Here is a 12,514-nt window from a genome sequence, read left to right on the forward strand (position 1 = left end):
GTTCGAAATGCTGTCTTCCATTCGTCTCCAGGGGCAATACGGATGAGATGGTAAGCTCTGCGAAGGTCCAGCTTAGTATAAAAGGAAGCTCCTCGAACTGCCTCCAGGATGTCAGGGATTAACGGCATGGGATATTTGTCTGCCACTGTGATCTTGTTAAGACCCCTGCAGTCGATACAAGGTCGTAGTTCATCGGTCTCCTTCTTTGGGATGAAGAAGAGAGAGGCTCCCGCCGGGGTAACCGACTCAGTAATGAGTCCGTTCTTTAAATTGGTTTGGAGATATTTTTTAAGGACTACCTTTTCTTGTTGGGAAAGGACGTACATTCTCCCAAATGGGATGGGTTTGTCAGGAAAAAGTTCAATGTGACAGTCATCTCTTCTATGCGGTGGTAGAGTAGGGAACTGGGGATTGGAGAAGACGGAGTGATACTTCGAATAACATTCCGGAACAATCTCCAAATTGTTTATTGAAGATACTGGTGTAGGGATCGAGTTTTCAGTAGGAATGTAGATGCCAACTGATTCCTTGGCTAAACAATGGCTGACACAGTATTCCGAGCCAAGGAAGAGAGTACCTGCTGTCCAATTTATAAAAGGGTTATGTCTCCTTAACCAGGGGAGACCCAATATAATGGGGAAATGGGCTGCCTTGATTAGATCGAAAGTTATGGTCTCTTTATGTGAGGCTATTTGACAGACAATAGGTTCTGTCTGTTCTCGGATAGGGCCGGAACTTAGTGGATGACCGTCAACTCCTTGGATAGGAGTGACCATCGCTTTGGGTATACAGGTAATTCCTTGTTTATTGGCCCATTGATCATCAACGAAATTCCCTGCAGCTCCGCAGTCTATCAGAGCAGGTACGTTCTGCACCATCTGATCGTGAAAAACAAGAGTAACCGAAATAATAACCATATTGTGAGTGGTTGCTACAGAGTCCAGATTTACGGGGATCTTCTTTGGGGAATCAGAATCTTGTACCCCTACCGTTGTTCCCCCTGCGGTAGGGCTTTGAAGTTTCCCGACCCCTTAGCTGGAGTGCGTCGGGGAGGAACTAAAGGACAATATCGCAACTTATGAGATGAGGCTCCGCAATACATGCATAGTCCCAAACTCTTCCTTCTCTCTTTCTCTGCTGCCGATAAGGGTCCTCTCACAGTTCCAATTTGCATAGGCTCATCAGAAGTTATAGGTTTGTTTGTTATGGAGGGATAATCGAGTTGGGATCGTATGCCTCTAGTCTTCTTCTTTTCAGACGAACGTTCATGTAAGCGGTAATCAATTTGCATGATGAGTGTTATCATATCTGCTAGATTTGCCGGACGCGGAACCTTAGCTACCTCATCCTTTAGTTCGTCTGAAAGCCCTCGTCGGAATAGAGTGAGCAACCCATCGTCTGGCCATCCTAACTCAGAGGAAAGTTGTTTGAAGAGAGTGATATAGGTAAGTAGGTCTTTGTTACCTTGTCTAAGATCTAACAGCCTTTCTTGTGTGGACACTGAGATCTCTTGTCTACTGAACATTGATTTCAAACTGTTGGTGAAAGCAGAATAAGAGTCTAAGATCACATTATTAGAGGTCACCAATGGTGTAGCCCAGGCCAAAGCAGGTCCGGCCAAATGCGAAATCAAAAAGCCAACCTTATCTTTGTCCGTGGGAAAGAAGCAGGACTTAAATGTAAACTGCACAGTGCAGCTATCAAGAAACTCCTTAAGTTTGTGTGGATCTCCGTCAACCTTGCCAGAATTCAAACTTACTGGGGGAGAGTCTGAGAAGGCACGAGTAACCTGTTGTCGTAATTGAGCATTATCCTGTTTGAGGGCCTGCAACTCTAGGGACATTGATTGCATGGCGGCAATAAGTTGTTGCATTTGCTGTTCCATTGAATCTCAGTCTGCAGTAGCCTTAATGTTTTTATCTTTTGTTTTATGGGCGTCGCTAACTGTTACAGAATACTTGATTCTAAGTCTAGGTTCAATGGATCTTTAAGAACCCCCGATAAATAGGTCTGGAGGTCTTACCTGAGCAGACTGATATGTTCAACGGGAAGCAAATGCTGAACTCAAAAATCTCCCCGACCAACGCGTCCACCTCTCAACCGGTAGGGAAACTCAGAGTGAGAGGTACGCACCAGTCAGGGAAACCCTCTGGGGAAGAAAACCCTGGTCGAGCGCAGGATCCGAAGATTGGAGCGTGGTTCGCGGGCTGATGACGCCTATTCGATCGTGGTGTAGCGTATTGGAAGACTGCTTCTGGAGAGGGAAGAAATGAGAAGCGAAGTAATGAATAGCAGAAGTATAGGAAGAGGATAAAAACAGGAAAGAGACTAATTCCCCTGACCTCTTAACCAGCCGGATTGTAAATACCAGAAGAGAAGCTGAGAATATGAGGAACGGAGAAGAGGACTGGAACACAAGTCTGTCAGAAGAAAGTAAAGGTGAGTAAGCCCGTAAAGGCAATTCCTACAATACCTGAAGACAGGTTCAGAAAGGGACTGGGACGGGAGTATTTAATATTACCCAGAATGTAGTGACTCGAGAACTCAAAGGCAGCGTTTCAGAATGAGACGCAAGATGAATCCGGGGGTTTTGTGTCAACAAAGAATGCTGAAAGGAGAATCTGAAATATTAAGAGGAGAGGGGTTAGTATTGATCAGAGGTAAGAGATTTCTGCTGAAGATTTGAGATTGCCTACTTGCGAACTCACGGAGCATCCACTAGTACAGTAGCGACGCGAAGAGCTGGAAGACTCCGTGTCCTATGAAGAGTCACGTGAGCGGTACGCCGTACCTCTGGCGAACGTGAGAGGACTGGAACGGTGATAGCGGAATCGTCCGTGCTGCGATCCACCATCTTGAAGGTACCTTTCCGAATGGAGCCACAGAGCCGGCTTCTAGACCAAAGGGACCAGCGCTTCGTGAGTGTAACAATATCAGACGAAAACAGGGAAACATTCTGTGGGGAAGAGGGAGCTAGTGCATGTGGTCCCAAGGGATGTTTTCAGACAGACAAGGAAGTTAGGTGGTCAGATTTTGACCAACCTAAAGATAGGACACCAGAGCCTGTGGCATGCTCAAAGCAGTCTAAAGGGCGATCTCATAGTGAGAGGGGGGAATCTCCATGGTATGTAAGTAGACTAAGGTAATTGCCAGGGAGAAGGCGATCCGGAACCATTATCCCTACTATATGGATAGGCAGATGATGGGAGCCAATTGCGATTTTGGGATTTCCCAATTCCCCTAATTAGACATGGAGGGGCCAGACCGCAGTATATACCGTAGCCCCAAATGGATCAAGACAATTTGAGATGTAAATTGCCCAGCTTAACGTCGGATGCAGGAAAATGGATATAAGAGCTAGAGAAGATGACTAGAGGGAATACTCTAGCCATAGGAGATATTAAAGGTCTTTTAGAAGCTATACTTGGGGAAAGGGCTGATGACATTTGGATGAGAGCAGGATACTCAAGTGTCACAGCACAGAACACCACGCATGACGGCACACCATTTAATAATTGTAGAGTGGCAGTCTGGAAAGCGCTTAGAGCTCAATATACTGACACGTCAGATATGGGCGTAATTATGGCAAGTAATATGCAGGAAGGCGAAGATCTGCTTGCTTATATTCAGAATTTTCAAGAACAGTGGTCTTTGGAAACTCAAGATCCTTGGGGGAAATCGATACAATACCAGTTTTCTATCATATTCTATGTCAGGGATTGCCAGAACAAGTGTAGAGACAGCTTAAGAAGCTGGTGTGTATGGGAGCAAAGCCATTGCCAGAGATACAACTGACCATTGCGCCCCATTGCCGATTGTTGCAAGAGAAAAACCAGAAGCAGGAGGATACTAGGAAGATTGTGGAAGCTAAATGAGTACAGAAGAAGTTGTCGAAATATGCTATAGAAGGGGTGATGTTGACTAGCGGAGAAGGGCCAGGATCACAGTAAACAGCAGGTATGCCACAGATGAATTACCAATGGCAATCGGACCAAGGAGGAAACGGGTTTGTGCCAAGAGGCAAGGAAACAGGTTTCAGAGGAAGGGGAGGCTTTCAGAATAATCAGAGAGGCTTTCAGAACAACCAAGGAGGTTTTCAGAATGTGCAGAATGATACTCAAGGCATGCAGGGAGGGCAGATTATGAGATTCCCTCCTGTGTATTGGACATGTGGAATGACAGGACATATTGCATGAACATGTGGGAGGCAAGGGTATGTACAGAATGGGCAATTCCCAAGAGGGGGGACAATTTATCCTCCAGCAAAAAGCCCACAAAATAGGGATGGGTTTGCCCAAGATCAGACCGTGTCTCAAGCACAAGCAACACAAACACAGCAGGCTTTGCAACCAGAGCAAGCACCATTAAACCCCCTGCAAGGGCAGTCGCAGCACGCATCCATGCAGATATAGCAGAGTGTAAACACAGGGCAGTTATTGACTCCTAGAGTAGGGGGTGTCATCATCGAGGGTGGGAATCCTTTTACAGGTACAGGAATAAGTATGTACCCACAATAGGACAGCTCACAGGGTGACTTGATGTGCTCAGTACTATCCATGATGCCGAACCCTCAAGAGGAATCAAGGGTTGACGTTACCATAGGAGGCAAATATTTTTCTTTTTTGGTAGACACTCTCGCTCATGTATACGAGAGGGAACATTTTCATTGTCAGGCCTAGCCATGAATGCTCAAGGGCTCTCTGGAGCTGCAAGTAGAGTTCTGAAGTTTTTCTTTATGGGATATGCATTTTATTAACATGGTTACCTGGTTTAGTGGGCAAGATTATGAGAATACCTGATGAATTTCTGTTTAGACCACAGATACCTACCCACGAAGAGGGGGACAGCTATTTCCCTTTGAATTACAAGCAGCCATAATATGAGGGGAATTGGCTATGCTTGAAGGATTTGATGATGAAGGCAGGCCATGAAGAACAGTGATTGCCATTGGGGAAGGATACAGATTAACTGTTTAAAGATGACCCGTCGGATGACGAAGTAGTATTCAAAATGAGCATTACGTATTGGATCAGGACAGAAAGATGAGAGGTCACACAGAGAATGGGGATGGTGAAGCAGCGTCCCACATTTTCTGACGAGGATATGGAGAAAATACCAATCTCTTTATGGACTACGGGCCCTTATGACGTAGGCCTGTTAAAAGGGGTGGGTGAAGTTAAGATTAAGTTGAAATCAGGAGCAATTGTACCTCGAGCAAGGCAGTATCCTATGTCTCGAGAGGTAGACAAGGGTATTTTAAGACTATATCAGCTATGATGAAACAAGGTAGTTTAGTAATGTCAAAGTCACCATGTAATACTGCAGTGTATCCGATCAAGAAATTGAAGGATGGGTCATAGTGTTTAATTCAGGACATGAGACCAATAAATCAGATTGTAGTGGCACAGTTTCCTCTAGTTCCAAATCCTGCAACAATTCTATGCAGTATTTCCTCTGAAGCAAAATATTTCATGTTGATTGATTTGAAGAATGCGTTTTTCTCAATCCCATTGCATAAAGATTCCCAAGATCTTACGTCATTTCTGTTTCGCCAGACGCAAATGAAAAACACACGTTTATCCCAGGGGTACTGTGAGTCTGAATCGATCTTTAATAGGGTCCTGCAGATGGACCTAAGCAATATTGATTTGCCAAGTGTTGTGCTGCAATATGGAAATGATATTCTGGTCTGTAGCAAATCAGAGGAAGAGTGTAGGCGAGACTCGATTCAGTTAATGATTATCCTAGCAGACAAAGGGTATAAAGTGGCTAAAGACAAATTGCAATACTGTCAGGAAGAGGTGCTATACATAGGACAGTTAATTTTGCATGATGTTAAGAAAGTTACCCCTGAGAGAGCTGAGGCGATTATGAAAACATCAAAACCACACACGATAAAGCAAATGCAACAGTCTCTGGGACTGTGTAATTATGTAGGAGCATGGGTATTTGATTATAGTTCATACACAAGACCTTTGTTGCAGGCCCTGAAGAAGGCCCAGGTGAATAAGACAAATATTGAATGAACTGAGGAAATGGAGGAGGGGGTTTATGAGTTAAAAAAGGCAATTTGTTCAGCTCCAGTTTTAGGAATTCCCAATTATTCTGAGGAGTTCTTTTTATTTTTGCACACAAATGGAACAATCATGACTGCAGTACTCACACAGAGATCCACGTTGGGGTACAAACCCTTAGCGTATTGCAGCGGGATTTTAGAACCAGTAATGAGGGGTCACTTCCTGTGTGAAAAATCGCTGGCAGCCGTGTTCGCGATCAAGAATTCTGTAAGCATAGCGATGGGGTGTTTGCTGTTTTGGAGAAACCTAAGGGTACACTGACATCTCAAAGAGCTTCTGCTTATGAGGAGGTTAAATCGAATCCAGCGATCAAAATAGTCAGGTGTAAAATGGTGAATTCTGCCACGTTTGTAGCCGAACCACTGGCAGTGGATGAGCAAGCGGGGGAGGTTCTCTTTATTGATGGTTCTTCGAAAATTTATCAGACAGATGGAGAAAGGCGTTCAGGTAAGGCACAGATCCAATGGGGAATTTGAAGTTATGATAAGTGCAAGACTACTGTGTCACTATTCAGCCCAGGCTGCAGAATTAGTGGCACTTATTGTCATGCTCGAGAATAATGTAGAACAGGAAGTAACGGTGTACAGTGACTCCACTTACATGACATCAACTGTGTACACAGGATTAGCACGTTGGAAAAGGAGGGGATACCTCCGAGTGACCGGCACTCCAGTGCAACACGCTGCATTATTGGACAGGCTTATTAAAGCACTACAACTCGCAGTAGCCATTGCAATAGTTAAATGCACAGCACATACTAAAATAACTGACTTTATTTCACGAAGAAATCAAGCCGCAGACGAAGAGGCAAAAAGGGTTGCATATTCATCTAACATAATGAGTTTGACACTCCTGATGTAAAAGAGAAAATGTTTGTAATGATGGTTGTGAATGAAAGTTTTAATCATTTGCCACACATGCAGTTAATGGAAGTTCAAGGTGGAGGTCCGCAGGAAGAGAAAGAACTGCGGACGCGGAGGGGTGTTCTTTATCCCCTTCAGAAAGCACTGTGGCGACAAGACAGCACTGTGAAACTGGTGATGCCCGTAGCCTTATTAAGGGTGGCATTAGAGCAGCTACAATACCCTGCGCATGTCACTAGGGAGTGCCTTGCTGCAACCATTGCAGAGGACTGGTTTGTGCCGAACCTGTTAGAACACGTTGCTTTTTATGTAGTAAATTGCATCGTATGCAAATGTTTACTGCTGGGCACTCGCAGCCAACAGTGAGAGGAGTAATTCCTCGACCAAATGGTTCTTTTCTGCATTTACATATTGACTATATTAATATGCTGAAAGTCTGTAATGGATACAGGTATATGATAGTGGTAGTGTGACAATTTTTTAGATGGATTGAAGCTGGTCCCTGCACATATCTTGATGCCACTTGCACTGCAAAGTGTTTAGTCTGAGAAGTATTTCCTAGATGGGGAGTATGTGAGGTGTTAAGGTCTGATAATGGACCCCATTTTGTGAATGAGGTATTTTAGCAAATTAGTTTATTATTACTGAGCATTAAACACAAGTTTTCTTCTGCTTTTTACCCGCAAGCGAATGGGATATGTGAGAGACTCAACGGTCTGCTCAAAGAGAGAATAGCAAAGTTGAAATTGACATTGAAGAAGGGGTGGCTGCATTGCCTGCATTAAGGAATCAGCCTGGTTCTGACCACCACCTCACACCCCACAAAGTAGTTACAGGGAGAGAACGAATCTGACTCCTCCATTGAGGACTAGGAGTGATGCCCAGACAACTTCAGAATTGTTAGGAAATGAGTTACGTGAGTACTTGTATGACGGCTATTATCTCTGTCATTTCAGATCAAGTCAAGCAGACGGGGTGTCGATCTCAGAACACAGATGAAGACCTTACAGTAACCAGAGTTAAAGAATTACCTATACCTAAACTATTTGTTGGAGATAAGGTTTCAATCACGAATTTCACAAGAAAGTGGACAAGGCCAGATTTAGTGACCCTTTCATTGTGGAGGACATTACCCCATCAGCAGTCAAAGTCCAAGGGAGATGAGCTTGGATACACTAAGGAGATGTGAAAGTCTACGCTGGAGAGACAGACGCACCCCCAGCCCACTTGGAAGCAAGTCACGAAGAAGAAGTTCAGCATGTGCAGACTAGATCGATAAAGAGGAAGAAGGATGCAAAGATTATCCAGTAGATAGGCCAAAGGTGTACTTTGGACTGTGGCTCCTTCCTGGATACTCTTATAGATGTTTAGTAGGAGTGCAAAAAGCAATTGTTTTTGAGCCACAGGAGTTCATTGACACTGGACTGTGGAGTTCAGAAGTAAAACGAAAAATGCCCGATTTTGACTTTCTGTTTGAAGAATGGAAGAGGGAGCTGTTCCCTGACTCGTTTCCAAGGGAGTTTCTCTTTGGTGGGCCACATGGTCCTCACTGATGCTGATGTACACAGACTGCTTCTTGCTGTCTTCATTTTTATTCTCAGAGCTTACCCTGCTCTAGTTGGGCGCAGCACTAATGTGCGTACCTTTGTCCAAGATCCTAAGAATGGCCCAGCTAGTAGACGTTTATTGGCAGCGATTATAGAGCAAATCAATTACCTGAACATCTCTTCGAGGGCACGAATGGTTCTATTTAACGACAATGCTCACAAACTACTAGCCATGATCTTTTACTATCTGCTTCAAGTTCATCCTTATCTTGTTTGGCAAAATACCAACACTTACGTGTTCATGCGAGATCCTAAAAATCATCCTGCAATCAGTCAATTACTTGAGGCGATTATAGAGCAAATGCAATGACCACCGTAGCATTTAACGAGTTTGCCTGATTAAAAAGAATGTTTCCTTCTTTAAAAGTAATTACAGGCAATCATGTGGTCTATTGAGCACATTGCAGTTCCAGAAAGTGAGCAAAGTCAACGACGAGTGGATAGACATTGATGGTGGAGCCTAATGTATTGGTGCATAATCTATGCATGTTCAGCATTCATCATTGTCTTTCTGATTCTATTCATTCACACTGTGTATTTCTTTGGTCCTAAGAAAGAGAGAGATCCCACAATTGTTCTCATTCCAGTGACCAATGCAGAACTAGATATTACAGGAAGGCCTAGGCCATATGTGATTGTTCCTACTCCAGTGGTGGATGAGAAGGCACCTAGTTCCTTGACAAGTGCTCCCATGGTTCCGTTTGCAGCACAGTCTATTTTTGATATTCTATATGATAACCAGGTACAAGCTCTTTTAGCAAAACAAAGAAAGAGACTTAATAAAAGTCCAAGGGAGGATGATTATGAATTAAATTATTACTTAGAGAGTACAGCACATTTGGGGAACAACATGTGGTATCAGCATGAAAGAAGCGGGAAAAAGTACCTGTGAGTAGGATTGCTATGTTTGTTCACTCATGCCTTAAGCTACGGCAAAGTCTAAGGTATTCATAGCTGTTGAGATAGATGTCCAAATAGCTTATTGCCTGCCTCACATTGCACTCAGCCATGCAAGAGATCAGTTCCTGGGCCGAACGGCATCCTTGGCATGGGCAACAGAATGGTCAGCCCCAGATGCAGATGATTATGTCCAAGATTTGAAGACAAGACCAAGGATATTTACAAGGAATCGTGTGATTAGATATGACCAGCCTGGAGTGAAAGGAGCTAGAATCAGATGGGAAGTAAATAGAATACTCAATCGTAAAGGAAAAACTGATAAAGAAATTCGAAGCTGCAAGGAAGGAGGCCAGATGCAGATCTGGGGAACAATACTTTCTCCAGATGGCTGGGATGAAGGCGTAGTCATATGCATAGCTTTGGTAGTAGTTGGTTGTCACAAGCTAACTATCGACAAAGTGGAAAATGGATACAAAACTCTGTGGCGAAGACAAAGGAGGCCCATTACACATAGTGTCTTTGGCTAGTGCCGAACTATGTTTCAGAAACAATGGCACGAGAAAAGTTGGAGAGAATCAAAAGTGTGGCTGAATCTTCGGTGTGCCAGGAATGAAAGTTTGGGCAGCAGTGATAATGGATCATTACTGGGCTTGTGGATCTAGAGCTTATATGAAGCTGGCCAGAAATTGGGGAGGACTATGTTCTTTAGTGATTGTCCGTGTTCCAGAATTAGTGATTCCAAAGAGTGACCTAAACATTGGAGAATTTCCAAAAGCAGATGCTCATCTGAGGAAAAAGAGATCTGCTTAACTGCTAAATCAAATGAAGAGAGAACATTATTTCTCAGCCAAGTCAATAGAGGCCTTTGATGCTAATCCATATGAACACAGACTGTTTTGCCAAACTTCAGCGCTTATTTCGGTTATCTTCATGCCTGGGGTCCAGACAATGGAAAATACCAAGTGGCTAAAGATAACCAAATGGGAGCTTCTGCAGACGATCAACACCACCATAAAGAGATTCAATACTATCAAGGAAGAGCTAAGAGCCACACGACTAATGACTCTGCAGAACAGATATGTCTGTTCACAGCTATGGATGGAGGTGTTTGTGGCAAAATTGGAGAATCGTGTTGCACATTCTACCTTCTCATGACGACGAGAATGGCATCTTGACAGAGGCCATAACGATGCTGACAAACCTGCATAATAAGATGGAAGACGAAGTGGAAGACATTGTTGATGACAGTTGGTTTGCGTCAATCTTCTCATGGGTTCCACAATGGATGGTGAACATTTTCAAATTCCTTGGAAACCTGTTGGTGATGATCATGTTTGGATTCTGTGTGATCAGGATAATAATTGCACAATGCAAGAAGATTACAAAGAAAGTAGTAGGAATGAAGATTGTGATCGATGTCAAATCAGGATCCGAACCCAAAGAGCTGACAGATGAAGAAATCAGAGACTACGTGAAGGCCAGTATTCATGCACCCGAGGGAACGAAGTTCCTGTATCTGAAGAAGTATGTGGGAAGATGGATTTACTGCAGTCCCAATGGACAATGCAGTCTTGTGACCTGGAGTGTTGATGAACATGTGAAATCAGCGGGATGCCTGAATTGAGTTCTGGAGATATGGGTTCCAAAGAAGCATTTCTTCAGAGGAGGATGTCTGGATGTGAAGATTGATGAGATAGTGGTTGATGAATCACTCAGAGGGGGGAGTGTAGAGGAGGAGCAAAGTCCCCCACCAGAAACTCTGCCCCCATGTTGCCTATATGTTGGGAACCGGAAAGTGCGGCACGAGCAGTACCAGTGAGGATGCCTATACAGCAAATAATTCTTTAGACAAGGTATCCATTGAGAAAAACCTATATGCATTGATGAAGAAATAACATTCTTCTGGAAGGAGTTCCAGAAGAAGTGTGAAAATGAATGAAAATGAAGACTGGTGATGTCATACGAAGCAGAACTGACGCACCCTGGAAAGATACACAAGATGACAAGTTATAGACATTCTATAGAAAATGAAGATGAAATATCGCAGGTAAGCTACATTTCCGGATCGAAATAAAGATGCTCATGCAAAGAAGCACCAAAGAAAAAGCAAATTCATTTTACACTTGTACAGATGCAGTAACGCAAGTAGACCAAGTATTCATAAGGCTGGCTATGTAGTGAATAGATTGCAGCGATGCGCCAATGTATATACATAGGAATATATAGAGCCTGGATGTTCCACAATGCACTTTAGCAAGGCTTGAAACCGTATGATTGGAAAGGATTTCAGTGTGGCGCAGTTGGAAAAAAGCTGATGGCGAAGGAGAATTCAAGAAAGAGAGCCTGACTGTCTGTTAAGAAGTTTTAATGAACATGAGAAAGGAACAAACTTCTTTTTGAAGTGGAATGAAAAAACATTGAAGGCGTCAAAAGCTCATCATTTAATAATATTTTATGCAGCAAGAGCTCGGAAACATGGTCTTCAGGCACATGGGAGAGATTAAAATAGCTATGGGTAAAGCTACACCGAAACCAGAAGACAAGACGATGCATACAGGTGCCTCAACACACGTGCCTCATCACTGGACCTGGTCGACTAATGACAAATATCCAGCTGTGCTGATGCCATTAGAGACAACACGACATAGTAACATTAGCCACGAAGCAAACTCGCATCCCTGCGCGAAATTACGCAGACACACATGTGCACATACGAAGAACATGCTTACACAGTTCTGTAAATAGAGAACAGATACATATACATACTGTTGGAAGCCTTTCCTTTTCATTAGCAAACCGCAGAAATGCAGAAACACAAGAAAGCAAGAGAAGCAGAGCAAGTTTGCAGCCGCATATTACAACTAACCATATGGAACTGCAGGGTTGTATAAGGAACCTGGAAGGACCAAGTACCACTAACCCATAAGGAAAATAATACAATATAGACATATAGAAATCAGAGCATATCTATAGTAGAATTATATGAAGCCACAGTCCTCAGAATATGGGACGAAGGAAAACAGATTTTGCAGCACACTATCCAGGGCTGGTGCTCGCAGCCAAGGCT

This window comes from Ambystoma mexicanum, chromosome 2p, assembly GCF_040938575.1.
Source record: "Ambystoma mexicanum isolate Mex_15411 chromosome 2p, UKY_AmexF1_1, whole genome shotgun sequence".
Lineage (NCBI taxonomy): Eukaryota > Metazoa > Chordata > Amphibia > Caudata > Ambystomatidae > Ambystoma > Ambystoma mexicanum.